The sequence below is a fragment of the Apostichopus japonicus genome, chromosome 8, assembly GCF_037975245.1.
Source record: "Apostichopus japonicus isolate 1M-3 chromosome 8, ASM3797524v1, whole genome shotgun sequence".
NCBI classification, from domain to species: domain Eukaryota; kingdom Metazoa; phylum Echinodermata; class Holothuroidea; order Aspidochirotida; family Stichopodidae; genus Apostichopus; species Apostichopus japonicus.
In genome coordinates this window covers 25,073,941-25,091,756 of record NC_092568.1, presented here as the reverse complement: position 1 = coordinate 25,091,756, position 17,816 = coordinate 25,073,941, and the positions used below count along the sequence as shown (strand labels likewise).

The 17,816-nt window shown below is 37.7% G+C and overlaps 1 long non-coding RNA gene across 3 annotated transcripts; it reads right to left on the bottom strand.

The window, feature by feature from the left end:
- Window positions 1-382: 382 nt before the first annotated feature.
- Window positions 383-11,369, bottom strand: LOC139971240 (uncharacterized). Of its 3 annotated transcripts, none has more exons than XR_011794338.1 (6): window positions 10,123-11,369; window positions 7,237-7,527; window positions 6,458-6,658; window positions 6,146-6,350; window positions 3,831-3,913; window positions 383-2,658 (listed from the first exon to the last, which is right to left on the bottom strand). It is a non-coding gene; the product is annotated as an uncharacterized lncRNA (long non-coding RNA). The 3 variants fall into 3 exon arrangements; XR_011794339.1 differs by having other exon boundaries at window positions 10,971-11,369; XR_011794340.1 differs by lacking the exon at window positions 10,123-11,369 and adding an exon at window positions 7,830-7,961.
- Between the last annotated feature and the right edge of the window lie 6,447 nt (window positions 11,370-17,816).

The window sequence follows — 17,816 nt, the reverse complement described above, 5'->3', positions numbered from 1 at the left end:
GGAAAAGAAAAAAAAAATGAATTAGGGCTAATTGGGAAATGCAAGCTGAAGCCAGTGAAATCATATTTGTACACAATTCAGACAACTTGGTATCAGTTAACATTTCTCTTGCTTTTGTCTACATATTTGGCCCACCTTTTCCTTTGACATTAAATATTCTTTGCACTAAAAGTTTGGTCTTGACACAGTCAACAGTATAATCACTTGAATCCTTTACTGGGGAGCATCCAAGGCCAGTCAACACTGAAAATAAAAATACACATATATACACATACATACATATACATATGTACACATATACAAACATATACACACATACATACATATGTATATATATATATATATATATATATATATATATATATATATATATATATATATATATATATATTTATATATATATATACAAAACGTACAAGTGCAGCTGTCTACAATAAATTATCCAGATAACCATTTTGTAAATAAATAGCAGCACGATAAATAAAACTATTTCTATACACATTAATTCTGAATTTTGGTGTTATTGCTTTGTTTCTCAGATTATACCTAGTAGTTTCTCGAAGTAGAGAGTTAAGTTCGGTTTGCAAAGAATGTCTGTCATTTCTCTGTATGCAATTTACACTTCTAATGAACTCATTTTTAGCAGCATTGTTTACAGTACTCATAAGAAAGTTAAAATCTATATTAAAAATTTTAGAACAATACTTTAAAAAAAAAATTCTCTTATTATCTTTAATTCATAAAAAGTGATACCAAGCAGAAACAGCATATATTAGGTGTGGTAAGATATTGGCAGTAAAAACTTACATCAACATGAAAATATGGAACTATATACGATAGAGTTGAGACTATGAAGTACACCCTTTTAAGTATTCTGCTTATATGACCAGTGAAACTTAGTTTGTCATCAATACAAACACCTGGATATACTGTATGATGAGTGCGTCCTACTTCTGCATCTTTAATTGAGATTTTAGTTAACTTACATGATACAAGACCTTTTCTACGAAAACGCTTATTCAGTTGCAACAACTACATAATGCATCACAGGTAAAGAAACTTACTTGCCTTGATATACTTGAATGGCATATGAGGACAGCTGTCAAGTAGCATCTATGCATAAACCAGGCTGTGGTTTCTATGATCCAACATGAGTATTTTCATATGAATGGGACATACTGACACACTTGATCTTAGTAATACAGCAAGAAGTGACAAACAGTATATTCACGATGACAGATGCTGACACAAATGACCACTGATAGCCTGCTTGTACTCACTCAATGTGATACATACTACAGTAAATATGAGATTTCTTCCAACTTCCTCAACTTGAGATATCAAGTTTTAAAGGTTTACAAAATTTGACCTCTGTTAATCTTCACAATAACAAAGGCCTCTTTTAGCCATGTGGTATACTTACAGACTAAATATGGTATCTGTTCAGCTTCCTTTCTTGAACTTATAATTTACAAGGTTTTCACAACTTGAACCCTGTTTACCCCTTGACATCCACCCCAAACATATAGGATATAATCAATATGATTCACATACATACCAAATCTTACATTTTCCAAGCTTCCCTTCTTTTTACCTGAAGAAAGACGAACTAACTGCCATTTACTGTCCTGGATGTGACACATGAGTTTATAGATTACAACTACCAATAGAACAACTTAATTTCTATGTGTGGTAAAATATATGCTTGTTATGTGAGACTTTTGTTAGAGTTTTGTCACCTTAGAGTCCTTTGAACTTCACAATCAACAAAAACAATCCCAGGATTTACTTATACCATCATTCTGACTGGAGTTCTCTGGGAACATTGCTCTTGATTCAACCTTACAATGACATTACTTATGCATTATAAGATAATAGAAATACTAATTCTATTCAGTATACTAATTGTGTGCATATTTTTCTCCTTGCCAGGGGGAGAAAAACAGACCCTTTGATATATATGGAGGGGGAGGAAGTGTGTGTGTGAGGGGGGGGGGGGTTATGAATTGAATTGAAACCAATCTAGTGTGGTTTGAACAGAGGGAATGTGTGAATTAAATATTGCTTAATATAAGGACACTTATTGCCGGTTCCAAAAAGTGATCTGACAGCATTTATGCTTTGTTTTTCTTGTTGCTTGTTGTTTTTAATCTAACTTGCACATATAAACATACTTAAACTTCAAGCAGGATTTTTTTTCTGGAATTGCCTATCAGTGGGGGTGGGGGACAAACAATAACGATATGCATGAAAGAAAGAAACCTTTTTATCGTAAATTATCAAGTTCTTGTCTTAACCACTGGTTGTTATACTCAAACACCTGATCATCTCCAACCTCATCATATTCAGCTTGGATAGCCTCCCTTCATATCCTGGTGAAATGCTCTGACCCTTGGCACCAACCTATACCTATACATAAAAGTTTAAAATTATTGACTAAATAGAGAAGTTTATATGTATTCACATTCAAGCTAAAAAATGCATGTTTACACCACATATCATATTTAAAAGATAATTGTGCATCAGGATCATTACTTTGGTAAGCTTTTGCCCAGTTGACTACAGGCTGCTTCAGCTTCTGTTTCGGTGCAACCTGTGACAAGGTGGTAGAGATGGTCCACAGCATGAGAGACAAGAACGTCATTGAGGTAATTCAGCCTGCAGAAAAGGACGCATGAATAGTAAGCATTGCTTCAAAGTTACAGAAATTAAATAGAAAGTAAATATTACTGTGAAAACATGATTTCAGCAATCATTACGAATGGGTACTTCAAATTAATGTATGTTGCAGCATTCGGTAATAACAAGGTGAAGCATTCAGACTAGCAATATTGTTTATTGCCACAAATGCAGATCTGATCCTCCATGAGCATGCGAGCATTCAGACTGATCCCCCAATTGTGGGTCTGATCCACCGTGAGCATGTATGCAGTATATTCAGACTAGCATGTCGTTCGCCCTTGTGGGTCTGATCCTCCTTAACCATGCAATAATTTATACCATCGGATGTTGATCACCCAAATTGTAGGGTCTGATCATCCTTGAGCATGCGAGAATGCAAACTATAGCAAGTTGATCGCCCTTGTAGGTCTCGTCCTACTTGAGCATGTGAGATTCAGACTAGCAAGTTGATCACCTCATTTGTGGGGTCTGCTTGATCCTCCTTAAGCATGCGATTATTCAGAGTATAGCAACTTGAATCCCCAAATGTGGGATCTGATCCTCCTTGAGCATGCGAGCATTCAGATATACAGTATGGCAAGTTGATAGCCTATTGAAGTCTGTACGCATTCCTGTGTATTGTATCAAGGCCAAGCTTAGAGTGAGATCTGATCAAGTGTGACCTATTTGCAGCACTAAGGTCACGTCTCGACGTAAGTCAGTGTTAGATTCAAATTTTCTGGCAGGACAGGCCAACAGTTCAAGCACTCAATCACAGAAAGTAAAATTCATGACAAGGCAAGGCTTAGGGCGATAAACTTACAAACAATGATATGACCAGAAGGACTGGATCCCATTTTGCAATAAAAAGTTCCTTTAAATGCAGTGCTTAACCATTGAAAGTATACATATCATTACTATATAGCACAAAAAAAGTTTGCAACAAGTAGCGAAACATCTAAAAGCGTTTGGCCGAGCGATGATGATAGGTAACAAGTAGAGCACCTTTATCATTAATATTAATCAATATTTGTTTCTGCTTGAATTTTGAGAGTTGCTTAAGCACTACAAAATTTTGCTTGTAACTGCCAATGTATACCACTGAGAGGTTGGTATCAGTAACTGCATGATTATAGAGTGCATATAATCCCACTTTATTTAACACTTACTGTACTTCAAACTTTTTGAGTTTCTTCAATTGGTCATACAACTGCTTCGTGGAACTTGAAGAAAAACTGTTGCAAACAGATCTCTGTTGAATCAAAGCAAAGAACACAATCATATCACACTGGAAACTTACTTAACCATGAATTGTAAAAATAGGCCTTACGAAAATATTTTGAAAAACTTGTCACTTGGCCAGTATAAGGGATTCCCTCTCTCCTTCAGCTATCATAGCACAGAAAATTACTTGGGAATATTATTATAGTATTACTCATATTACTAGCAATATTGTGAGCAATGCCATGTGCTTCTTTAAAATAGCATTAATTCAATGATGTAACATGAGCTGTTTTTTTTTCATGAATCTGACATAATTTATAGTTATAGGGTGTACAACTTACTCGATCTTAGTAAAGCAGTGTGATGTGACAAACAATAAATTTGCAATATCACAGGCTATCCTGAAATGATGATGACCTCAACAACAGGTTTCTTTTAATAATTGTGATACATCAACATACTAAATATGGCATCTGTCCTTTTGAAATATTGTGTAAAACATGGTTTTCACAATTTGAACCCTCAAACGATCCATTGACCTCGGCCATAGGCGTACGAGGCGGGGGGGGGGGGCAGTCTTAAAAAACAAATTTCCAGAGGACAAGAAATTCAGGCAAAAGTCCTGAAAAATTCGGGCAGCCTATGAGGAGAAACTATATATATATATATATATATATATATATATATATATATATATATATATATATATATATATATATATATATATATATATATATATAGATATATATATATATATATATCTATATATATATAGATATATATATATATAGATATATATATATAGATATAAAGATATAGATATATATATATATAGATATATAGATATATATATATATATATATATAGATATATAGATATATAGATATATAGATATATATATAGATATATATATAGATATAGATATATAGATATGCAGTAGCTTGCCCAAACGTTTTTCAAATTTTTGCCCGACAATTCATTGATTTTCTTTATTTAGCATCATGATGCCCGAATATTTCCGTGTAACACCACCGTAAGCGTAGCTCACCTGGGCTACCACGCATTTTGCACGATCAATTTTTTTTCTAACTAGTCAACTGTATACCTGGACATCTCCGACATGAGTGTATATAAGAAACATTTTCTTTTTGATGGAATGGATGGTGGGGGGGGGGGGGGAGTGCCTACAAGCCTAGAAGTACAGGTTTATCACATTCTTTGTTACATTTTATACTGTTTTGTGAGACAAATTGCAGTCTCACCCGACATAGCGACATTATCCCGCCTACGTGTCGTTGAACAATGAATGTTTTTCTGGAGGTAGCTGAGTACTGTGTTATTATAATAAATACGGTAACTAAATATGAGCTTAAAAATATACTGTCCTATTTTTCCTCTTCAAAGTGATGTAACCATTTTTTCTTCTTCTAATTTGCCAAATTTGTGTGGGGAAGTGTAAATTTCTAAAATGTGAGATTATAAAAGAAAGAATGTTTATATGCAACTTGCAAGGCCTCAGATGTGCCGTTCCCGGCAATCTGAGAGGCTTTTTTTGCCAAAAATGTTCCTGTACGCTACGCGCCAACCGATGGTGGCGCGCCGCTTAGATAGTGTCACGGGAACTTTCGGACACAAAACTTTCTGCCCCCAAACTAAAATGGTCCCGTACCCCTATGACCTCGGCCCACAACATTAGGCTTCTGACCCAAATGACCTTTGACCTCAAACAATACAAAACCCTTCTTGTACTCAACAATGTACTCTTTTGCACAAACTATGGGATCAATCTAAGCTTCGATTCTTGAGATATCGTGTTTACAATGTGGGCGGTACACACACGCCAGCATGAATGAATAGGTTACAATTATTATCAAAGCCAGGAAAGCTGCTCTTCAGAAGTTGAACATTATATTGCAGAGTTTCAAACTGACATCACATAAAATTATCTTCTCGAAACTAAAACAAATGAAATTTAATTTCTGAAAACAATTGTCAGGAACCTGAAGTTTTCTTCTAATTAACTTATTCCTGTCTTTATTATTGTTGGCAATAATGGTTAATTTCTTAAGCCATTAAGTCGAAACTGATTTATTGTGTGAAGACAGCTACAGTCCTTTACCCTCACATAAGCCAGCAAATACTCAGAACTGATTAAGTTGCTGATTATTTTTAAGGAAATTCTGGAGGAATCATGCCAATCCTCCTCCTCCCCCACCCCCCCCCCCAAAAAAAAAAACAAAATACTGCAAAGAAATCTTACTTGTGCAAAATTCTTTAAGTAGAATTAAATTAAATTTCTTCTTCTGAGGAAGGCCTGTGGTACTGTTCATAAGTGTGTACAGTCCTTTCTCATTCACAGCCTTCACTTCATACGGCCCAATTAGCCGAGAGTTTTCAAGCTTCCCTCCTATTCGGGCATCCTTTCTAGCATTCCGTACGAGAACACTGGAACCAACTTCGAAGCTCTGAATAAAATAAAATCCAGCAGATATACGTAAACATCATAATACAATGCATATGTTGCCATTCATTTAACTACAACTTCAATGTACAACATAGCATATATAATTACCTTTTTTGGTGCCTATTATCCAAATTCTTTTTTTGCCGTTCTTGGGCTTTGCCAATATTTTCTTTCACAACACCTTTGATTATGTCCCACGACTGTGACATGAGTTGAAAAACCCTCTCCCGCTGTGCATCGCTGCAGTCTGTACTTAGGAGCTTCTGGTTGGACAATGGAGTCTTCAATGTCGACTGGTAGCATTGCTCTCTGGATATATGAAGATAAATTAACAATCAATTATTCACAACACTTTGTTGACTGAAGAAAAAATCAATTATTATATATTTTATTTTCACTATTAAGACCATTGAACCAGAAATTTGAGTCACATCACATACTCAAACCAGCACAAATATAAAACCCTTATATATATTCTGTGCTGTTATACGTCCAACTTGCATACCAGCCAATTATGATAAATATATAGTATATGAAAAACAAAACCAATGTCAGTAGCATTAATTGAATGTATCTTTTAAATTAATGGGCATGCATTTACAGTTTAATGAATGTTCATATTTTGTACTTGCTGCAGAGTGTACCATATACAGGGTTAATATTTATTTGTTTAGATATTGTAACTTAAATTGGGTTATTGATGGTCCTCTATTTAGCGGTTTTTCCCAGGACCTGGGATGTGTCAAATTAGATTTTATCATACAGAGGACTGGTGTAGCTATGCAAGATTTGTCCAAACTCTCTTATCCCTGATTGCTTTTCTCTGTATATGGCCTTAGCAAATGTAAATCTCTATTCAGCAATGGTAGGTTTAAATTATTACAAACCTTCCAAACATCACAGCAAAAGGTGAAAGACCTATTGAACCATGTTTGGCTGTATGGTACCCCATGAGAATTGAAGACAGCATTTCATCTCAGTCATCTTGGTTTTCATTGACAACCTTGATGAGTGACCTTTGCAGAGTTTGGTTGAATCTTTCATCAAGCCCATTGGTATGTGGGTGGTAGCTAGAGGATTCTCTGTGTTACACCCCTATCATGTCAAACAGGGACTTGTTCAGAGCATTAACAAATTCTCCTCTCTGGTCTGAGATGACAATTTTCATGCACCCAAATCTAAATAAATGGAAACATTTAAATAACTATTGTTAAAGTATTGATTACGAGTAATGTAATGAACTACTGGCATCTGCAGAATGGCTGCATGGTTTAATCAGGAAATCATTTCAGCACTGATTTAAAAATAAAAAAAAAGGTAAAAAGCACTGACCATATCCCACTAACATTTTATTGACATTAACTTAAAAAACAACTTCTATAAATTCCTGTAACCATTTGGCCGCTTTCTGGGTCACAGTTAAAACAGTGCAAATGCAGGTCTGCGTAACTAATTCCATGTAAAGTAGATGGATATTTACCTGGCCATGGTTTCAAGCAGAAAGTTTGCAACAGTTTTTGCTGTTTTGTTTCTTACAGCAACAGCCTCTGGCCATTTTGAAAAAATAGTCACATAGGGCTTATATGATGTACTTATTTCCATTGATGGTCTCTGGAAGGGATCCAATCATATCCACACCCATCTAAAAAAGAAGTAAAATGGCATTCAGAACCATACACAATCTAATCATACAACTGATGTTCAAGTGATTTATATCTGAGTTTTGTAAAATGCTAAACATTCAATTGTTTTTTTTATTTTTATTGTAACTCACACTGGAAGACTCTGTTACCAATTTTTTTCTTCATTACCAAACCTATTACTTACTGACTTGTCAAACCCAACTGTTATATGGAAGTCCGATGGGAAATCTCTAAAGTGAGATGCAAATCACATGCAGTGATCTAGCTGACAATGTAGCTGGTAATTGTCACTAGGGACTATCATAGGCCTGGTAACTATTTTCATCACCTTTGAATGTGGGGTGGGGGGGGGGGGACAGATGTATAAGTACCTGGATGAGTGATTGATAGTTAGTCAGAAAATTGCCTTGGAAAATGTCAGTGAGATGACAGGGTTACACCTAATTGATGTAGGAAGCATACATTGGTACAACCATGGAGTTTACCTCCATCGTACAACCTGTACTTTGGTATATATATATTGTAAGCATTTAGAAATGTTAGAAATTAATCTTTGAAGGGAATTTGCAGAATTTTTTATATTAATGACAGAAATTCACACTGTAGAGTTACAGTATGGAAGGAAAGACTTCTTGGTTATTAACCAAGTAGCAAATTTTACTTAAATAGATGTTGAAATAAGCATATGGGTTCATTTGGGGATGCATTTTGGACAAAAGGATATGGCTTTGTTGGTACTTTAGTTATGAACTGCATATGAATGTACTACCTAGGACATTTTCTCGGATACCAACTACTGAACTCTGTTATGTTCATGTGTCATTCTTGCTTCATATCACAATTCAGTTTTCTTTTCATTTTGAAATTCATATCAGATAATTATGAAGTCCTATGTAAAGGTTTTCCTGTTGCTTTAATTATACGCAGCTAAAAAAAAATACCAACATGTGTTCTTAGCGGAATTTGTGTTTATGGCTGCAGTACATGAAAATTCGCGCCGGTACTGCAAGTCATTAAGTCTACTGAATGTACCACCATCATGATCATCTTTAATATATGCTTAGTAAATTATAACTTTAAGAACAAATGAATGAGCTAGATCTTTCATTCTCTGGGCAATCTCCACACATACTCCTTATACTCTTGCACTGGCCAACAAAGGGATGCAAACTTTAAGCATCGGTTGATAACTTGATATGCATACGGTGAATGACTTTGCAGTTACAATCATACAAACAAATATTGCTTTTAGATGACAAAAAGCAAAGTGATTTAGTAATAACTGTGCCGCTTGTGAACAGTATTTTCGACCCAGGCCTAGCATTTATAAGCTGAACGCATAAGGTGGTCCATATGTCTTCCATTGACATGTAAGGCCTATGAGCTAGGATAGGTATTTGAAGAAAAAATACATGTTACACAACTTCCATTGCAGATTCCATCAAAATCAGGTGTACATGTGCCTCCTGCTGAAATGCCGATGAAAATAATACTTAGGTGGTGAAATTGTCACCACTCGTGTCCTACAAGGACTCTTACAGAAATAGAAATGAACCGGTATTTCTATTGAATTAGCCACCTTCTCAGATCCCTTTCTTTCAAATTAGGGTCTTATACCAAAATACTCCTATCATTTGGTCAAATAAGTTCATGATAACATGTGGGATAAAACGAAAGCAAATTGTTGTGCATTTTTATTTTCTCTTTTTTCAATTGTTTCTCTCAACAACCAGCTATCCTCCTGAATAGAAATTTATTCACCCACCCTAAAATTTGTCAAAGAGATTACACTAGGCCTATATTAGTTTTTAGGTCCATTCTGGTCACTATTTTAGCAATACTACAGTATATCACCAAGCAGTGTCTTCATGTGATAATACATTGCAAATTTAATATAAATGATATAAACTTGGTTTAACCATGGAGCTATAATCCCAGGTTTATAGCTCCATGGTTTAACCTGCACTAATTTAATTGCAACATTGTTTTGTGCATATATTAACAACCTTAATTTCTGTGGTAGAATGTTTAATGAATATTCATACCATAACCATGTACATGTTTGCATAATTAAAATATCACCAGCAGAAAGACCCATTAAATCGTACATTATTAGCCAACACAGCTAACCTTCTGACAATGAAGTGATGGGCAGGTGGCCAACTGATTACCTATAGCATATATTCAACCTGCTGCAGTGTCTGTGCACATCCCGGCAACAATGTATTAAAAAAATATGGGAAAACCTCTAAAAAGAAAGAGATAATAAAGCAACACTCATTAATTTAATTGATCCTCCAAAATGGACAAGACAGGGACCCCCCCTCTCCCTTGCTACCTTGTGTTTTAACTAGTAAGGGGACTAATCCCAGGACATATCTTTCAGAAAATCTGAAAAGTCCTATCCTGAAGATTTCTTTTTGTTTGTTACCTAGCAATTTCAAACACATAATCATTATTGAAATTAAAAGCTTGTATACTCATGGTAGCATGGGTACACACTACACAGCTGATATGTAACTGACAGCTGATCCGGAAGATTTGGAAGCTACTACCACAGTAACATAAATTATACCAAGTAGGCTTTATTTCAGAGATTGCCAATCGGAGTGGCTTAAATTTGAATAAAGCAAATTATTTGCAAATAGGGTTAACTCTCGAAATCCTACTCCTAGGCTACAGCAGGCTAGCCTATAGTAGCCTAATACTATTCGTGTCTTGCCGACTAATTATGCATCACGATATTCTCTAACACTAATAAAGTTTAGACTTTTCAGTTCTACTCTTAGGTGATTACAAATAATAAAATATACCTATAATCTGCAAGGCCCAAATGGCCAATGCACTTAGTTCAAGTTATATGCATATCTATGGAATCATTTTGGCCTGACTTTGGAATCCGTACCATATGAATTTTTTTTTCTTCAGTGGAAATAATTCCTAAAAGTTTTATACAAATAAACAAATAATACACTTACCGCCAAACCCTTCTTGTAAGCTTTAATTTTCTGGGCTTTGGCCAAGGGCCTATCTTCGTTGCCATGTGGGCTGACGTAAACTAGATCGGCATCTCCCGTCAGTCTAAAGCTCTTCGATCTTCCCCTTATCGATCTTTCTAGATTTAACGTAGACTTTTCTGGGTACAGTCCCGACGGAAGATATTTTCCAATGATAATGTAGGCCTACTCGTCATCGGTACCCACCTCAGGAGAAGTCATCTTGTAATATCAGATCGGGCTAATTAAGCTAACGGTCTCAACTCTTAATGCAATTACTGTGCGTGCAAATATTCAACTACTAAGAAATTTTGGGCCTGCGACATGTAACGTTAACGACGTAGACACATTCGGCTTACTTCACTGAGTAAACAGCAGTATACATTTGGCCAGGTCGATAACGCGGAAACGCGGAAACCGCGGAAACCGCGGAAATCGAAAAACCGGGTTCAATATCAACGGTTTCCGCGGTTTCCGCGTTATCGACCTTGCTATATAGTAAGGTCGAAAACGCGGAAACCGCAGAAACGAGAGGAATTTGTCAAGGGAGGGTGACGAAGTCTTTTGGGCGCATTTCAGCCTATATTCGCCAAAAAGGGGTGCGGGTTTAAAGCTAGTAAATGTAGGTCGAAAACGCGGAAATCGTACTTTACAATGGATGAGTTAGATTATTTTGTCAAGGGAGGGTAGTGTAGGTCGAAAACGCGGAAATGTTTTTTTTTTTTACAATGGCGAAACTAGATGATTTTGTCAAGAGAGGGTGAAAAAAATTTTGAGCGCATTTCAGCCAGTATGCGCCAGGAGGGGTGGGGATAGAAGATTTTGTTTCACTAAATGCCGGTCGAAAACGCGGAAATGTTTTTTTACACAATGAATGGCGAAACTAGAGAATTTTTCAAGGCGGAAGGTTAAGAGTTTTCGGCGCATTTCAGTCAATATGCGCCAGGAAGGTGAGGGGTTGTAGGCTGTTTTTTTTACTAAATGGAGGTCGAAAACGCTGAAATGTTTTTAGCAAAGGCGGAACTAGAGGAGTTTGCTAAGGGAGGGAAAAGAAGGGTTTTGGCTGGCGCATTTCAGCCAAAATGCCAGGAAGGGGGTGAGGAAGGATGTTGAGGCTTTTTCACTTAATGCAGGTCGAAAACGCGGAAAAAGTGTTTGCCAATATGCGCAAGGATGGAGTGGGGGTATGAGACTTTTTTCAGTTAGTGTAGGTCGAAAACGCGGAAAAAAATTTTTTCACAACATTTTTCACAACTAGATGATTTTGTTAAGACAGGGTGAAAAGGTGTTTTGGGCGCATTTTAGCAAATAGGCGCCAAAAAGGGGTGAGGTTGAAGTCTTTTCACTAAAGGCATGTCGAAAACGCGAATTTTTTTTTAACAATGACGGAAATACTCTAAATGCATGCAGGAATGTAAAGAAATGTTTTGGTCGCATTTCAGCCAACATGCGCCAAGAAGGGTTTGGGTTTGAAGCTTTTTTCACTAAATACAGGCAGAAAACTCAGTAATGTTTGTTAACGTCCATTTGATATGCAGGGATGGTTCCAGGATTTCTCCGACACGGGAGCTAAGGTCCCCGGAAACAATTGTGTGCACGTTGTAATATTAATAAAAAAATAAAAAATTATATATATATATATATATATATATATGTATATACTTACACATACATATATATGTATATATATATATATATAGATATATATATATATATATATATATATATATATATATATATATATATAGATATATTTACACATACAGATACATATATAAATCTAATATTGCCGAAGCGCGCGGTAATTTGTGGTGTCTTTTTTGGTATATGAGAGAAGTTTGAAGCCCGTATGTCGGTGCGGCTGACACCTGTCGGGGACTGATTTTCCAACATTTATCTTTATCATAGAATGATCATTATGATGATAAGAAATACACAATAATATATTTTTTTCTTCATTGCTCCCTGACGAAATCATAATTTCCCCTACCAGGGGGCTAGACCTCCCCGACGAGGGGAAGGGGACTGTTACCCCGCTTCTCCCTCCCCCTCTGGGGCCACCCCGTCGGTATATATAAAGGTGCGTATGTACAATGGCGGAACTAGAGAATTTTCACAGCTAGGGGACGGCAAAGGAGCTTTTGATCGTTTAGGAAAAGAAAACATAAAACCTATGTTTTGGGGGACGATTCGGAGGAAGTGTATGAACTTGAAGTTGCGAACTATTAGAAGTAAGACAGTCACATTTACAATTATTTGACCGATTGCGTTACAATAAAACTGGCAACCCTGCCATCTTCCCCAGTATTGGAATACCGGTGTGAAGTTAGATACTAATTCCTCGTTCCTCGTTCGACGTTCGCGAATGAGTAACTGCTACCTATTCAGTTACTTATTCGACAATGGTACCGACGTAACACTTATGACAAGACGAATGCATTCTTACAAGATGTTCAACATTTGGTCGTGGAAAAGAGGTTTATCTGGGTCATTTGAACTCTAATGACAATGTAAATGGGTACCATAGTGCATCTTGCCCGGTCCAAAGAGTTCTTGACCAACTAAAATGACCACTACATCATCGGTTCTTAAATTAATGTAACGGAAACGGGACCTGACGAAAAATCACTTTAGGCCCTAATCAAGACTAGCACGCCTTGGACCACCTAACCAATGGGTCATATGAATTCTTAAGACAATGAAGAAGGATACCATAATGCGTCTTGCCCGGTCCAAAGAGTGCTTGACCAATTAAAATGACAACTAAATAATCACTTATTAAATTAGTGTAACGGGACAACGAATGAAAAACATTTGGCTCCTAATCAAGACCAGCACGCCTTGGACCACCCAACCAATGAGTCATATGAACTCTACAGACATTGTAGAAGGGTACCGTAATGCGTCTTGCCCGGTCCAAAGAGTGCTTGACCAATTAAAATGACCACTAAATCATTACTTCTTTAATGAGTGTAACGGGACCACGAACACGCTCTGGGCCCTAATCCATGCAGCACGCCTTGGATCACCAAACCATTGGGTAACATGAACTCTAATGACATTGTAGAAGAGTACCATAATGCGTCTTGCCCAGTCCAAAGAGTGCTTGACCGATTTAAATTACCACTAAATCATTACTTCTTTAATGAGTGTTACGGGACCTTGAAAAAGCTTAATGTTTTAGTTCTATACGTGTTTATATCAGAAAATTTCCATTGTACCTCCGTTTGTGTTTACTCTCTTTCTTTTAAGTTTGTTATTTGAGATATCGTTATGTAGAAAACACTTAGATTCGTCGGGTATGAAGTACTTATATCAAGCTCTACTCAATTATTAGCTTAAGTCTCGTATGCTGAGACTTATGCCATGGCGAAATACTTAAGCTCTGATATTAATAGCCTACGTCACATTTTCTTTGATTAATGTCTGGAATAACCACCACAAAACCCTTTAGTTTCACCATTGTTAAAAAAACATTTCCGCGTTTTCGACCTGTATTTAGTGTAACAGCCTCAACCCACCTCCCCAGACCTTTGCTGGCGCATATTGGCTGACATGCGCCGACCAAAACACTTCATTTCCCTCCCTTAGCGAACTCCCCTAGTTCACCCTTTGTTAAATACATTTCCGCGTTTTCGACCTGCATTTAGTATTAAAAAAGGCTACACCCCTCCCGCACCCCCTCGTGGCGCATATTGGCTGAAATACGCTCAGAAAACATCTTCACCGTGCCTAGTTTCTCTTGTTTCGCCATTGTAAAAAACAATTCCGCGTTTTCGACCGGCTTTTAGTAAAATAAATTATTTTACCCCACCCCTTCTTGGCGCATTACAGCTGATATGCGCCAAAACACTTTTTCACCCTCCCTTGACAAACTCCCCTAGTTCCGCCTTTGTTAAAAACATTTCCGCGTTTTCGACCTGTATTTAGTGTAAAAGCCTCAAACCACATCCCCACACCTTTGCTGGCGCATATTGGCTGAAATGCGCCGGCCAAAAACACTTCATTTCCCTCCCTTGGCAAACTCCTCTAGTTCCGCCTTTGTTAAAAACATTTCCGTGTTTTCGACCTGCATTTAGGGGAAAAGCCTACAACTCCATCACCTTCCTGGCGCATATTGACTGAAATGCGCCGAAAACTCTTCACCATCCGCCTTGACAAATCCTCTAGTTTCGCCATTCATTGTGTACAAAAACATTTCCGCGTTTGCGACCTGCATTTAGTATAAAAAAAAAAACCTTAGCCCTTTCCCACCCCTCCTGGCGCATATTGGCTGAAATGCGCTCAAAAAACGTCTTTATCCTCCCTTGACAAAATAATCTAACTCGTCCATTGTAAAAGTACGATTTCCGCGTTTTCGACCTACATTTACTGAAATAGCTTTAAACCCGCACCCCTTTTTGGCGAATATAGGCTGAAATGCGCCCAAAAAAAAGACTTTGTCACCCTCCCTTGACAAATTCCTCTCGTTTCCGCGGTTTCCGCGTTTTCGACCTTGCTATATAGCAAGGTCGATAACGCGGAAACCGCGGAAACCGTTGATATTGAACCCGGTTTCTCGATTTCCGCGGTTTCCGCGGTTTCCGCGTTTCCGCGTTATCGACCTGGCCGTATACATTTTACAGTAGAATGCAAATACGCATGCGTGAAATAAATACTTTGTCACACCTAGAACGTAGAGCGAGAGATTTCCACATTTCCCGCGTACTGAATAAAATATATTGACTCTGACCAGGAGTTTTTCCATAACAACTCCCTGCTCTGACCCCGGATTTGACCTCCATGCTCCGGATGGCGGGGAACTTTCCGCCGCCGCGTACCGGTTGAAATACATTTACCTTCAACCTACATGGTTGATCTTTCTCCAACGTTTAGAAATTCCGACCTTCCAAACAACTACCCTAATGGTAGTAACGATTGATAAGCAGCAGAGTCAGACAGACATGACTAATTAGTTCGGAAGATAAGTTTAACATTCATTATGCAGCCTTCTGACAGTCGACGATCGAAATAGAGCGGACAGCGTCCCTCTGGCGTCCCTCTGGAGTGTAGTCTCCATGATAATAATAACATTTTGAAGCCTCTTCCCACAACAGTCGACACTGGAAGTATTAGTTATGCTTTAACCGAGTTTTGAGGGTGCATGCTGACCGATATATAACATTGTCAACCTGGTCTTCGCTAGTAAATTACCTCCTTTTAAGTAATAAGGGAACATAGATAGGGCCAGAAATGTTTGTCACTCAACAGAACCACGTTAAAGCTCTTTAAAGAGAACCCGGACACTTTCCACGGTGGCGTAGAAAGCAAGGGAAAGTGTCCCTGAGACACTATTCACGCAAATGAGACACTATTTCCTAGTAATAAGTGTCCTACGGACGCCCGGACACTCATTACTGCCACACCAGTACTCCTAAGAGACGATGCTGCTGTTAAAGCTGGCGCTACTACTTTAAATAGGCGATGCTACTATGCTACTACTACAGACGGCGATGCTACTGTAAATTAGTGGCGCTACTACCCTAAACGGAAGATGCTAATATGCCTTATTGGAGACGCTTCTACTCAGTTATAACGTTATACCCACGACCAGTCACGCGCACATGATAAGGTGGGGGCCAAATCCCAACCCCCTCCCCCGAATGATTTAATTGGGGCATGAACCTTAAAGAACGGACTGTAGGCGGATCAAGGGCTGTGACTAAGGGTTTCCTGAATGTAGATTTTTCTTTGAAGTGCTCCCCGGAAGAAACTTACACATTTTAGAGTTTAAATGGGCAATCCTGAAGTATATTTAGCCTAGACAAACGTAGGTAAAAAATTAAAATTAAAAGGCACGATTATGTATTTTTAATACTTTTTAAATTTGAAAGAAAAAATTCACACGATGTTTGTTTAGACGCTTCCCCCGATTAAATCCCCCTCCCCCCCCCATCCGATGACGACTTGAATGGTTCCCCTTGAACATTCCCCCTGCCCCTGCCCCTCCCCTCTCAAACGCCACTCATCGGCCCTCTAAGGTATGTTAAAGGTATACACCCCGTGTACTGAAGCATACAGAGGGCGACCAGTCTACAGGGTGCTAAGGTGCTGTGTACTGAAGCATACAGGGGGCCACCATTCTACAGGGGGATAAGGTACACCCAGTGTACTGAAGCATACAGGGGGCTACCACTGCAGTCTACATGGTGCTAATGGTACCGCGGCCGTGTACTGAAGCATACATGATGCGACCAGCCTACAGGGTGCTAGACCGTGGTGTACCGTGATGTAGCTTAATATAAGTAAAACCTTCATCAATATGATTGTTTCGACTATTTGCGGAGGTTTATTCGTATACATTTACGATAATTGTTAGAATTCTAAAATAACATACATTCAGAAATAACATCTTATCCGTTTCACGTTCACAATTACTGTTCATGATTGGTTCTTTTCTAAGTTTATAATATGCTGTTAAGAGTACATCTTCAAACAGTCGCTCAGCTGCTCAAAGAATCCTGTTGACAGGCTCGCTTATATATTATGCTAAATTGGGTGTACATTGATCGACTTCGAGACTGATATTGCTTTTCTATGACCGCAACTTCAGTGACTGGCAGAGCAAGGTGTCGAAAAGTAAACATAGATAAATCCAGATTGTGCATTATAATTACGACTATATACTCAGAGGCGTATAGAAGATTATTTCCGATCATGTGCACTGTATATTATTAGATGAAAATGCTTGAAAAGGTTAGCATTTTTAGACATTGTTGGCTTTCATAGCGATTTTGAAGCACAAAAATAATTGCAGAAAAGGGGATTACTCTGAAATTGCGAAAATCT